Source organism: Trachymyrmex cornetzi, unplaced genomic scaffold (genome assembly GCF_001594075.2).
Source record: "Trachymyrmex cornetzi isolate Tcor2-1 unplaced genomic scaffold, Tcor1.1 scaffold35, whole genome shotgun sequence".
In the NCBI taxonomy this organism is placed as follows: Eukaryota; Metazoa; Arthropoda; class Insecta; order Hymenoptera; family Formicidae; genus Trachymyrmex; species Trachymyrmex cornetzi.
The window spans coordinates 201709-201965 of NW_017298213.1; the positions used below are offsets into that span (position 1 = coordinate 201709).

Here is a 257-nt window from a genome sequence, read left to right on the forward strand (position 1 = left end):
AACTCATGTGGTAGCCATCTCCCTTCCTTATGGATCTTTCCCATGGCAAGCGTTTTGAGACGGCCATTGGAGTAACATTTAACTGTTTCGACAATTCTAAAAGCGTTTGAACTGGATTCTCATCAAGCAATTCTTGCAGCTCGACATCTTCAAATTTTTTCGGCTGTTCTGGACGTTCTTTATCTCTCACATCAAAATTACCGTTTCGAAAGCGTTCAAACCAAACTCTACATGTTCTTTCCGATGGAGTTTCATCA

The 257-nt window shown here is 40.9% G+C and overlaps 1 protein-coding gene across 1 annotated transcript in view; it reads right to left on the reverse strand.

Moving 5' to 3' along the window:
• Positions 1 to 257, reverse strand: part of MESR6 (misexpression suppressor of ras 6) — a 750945-nt gene that overhangs the window by 130426 nt on the left and 620262 nt on the right. The window lies entirely within an intron of this gene.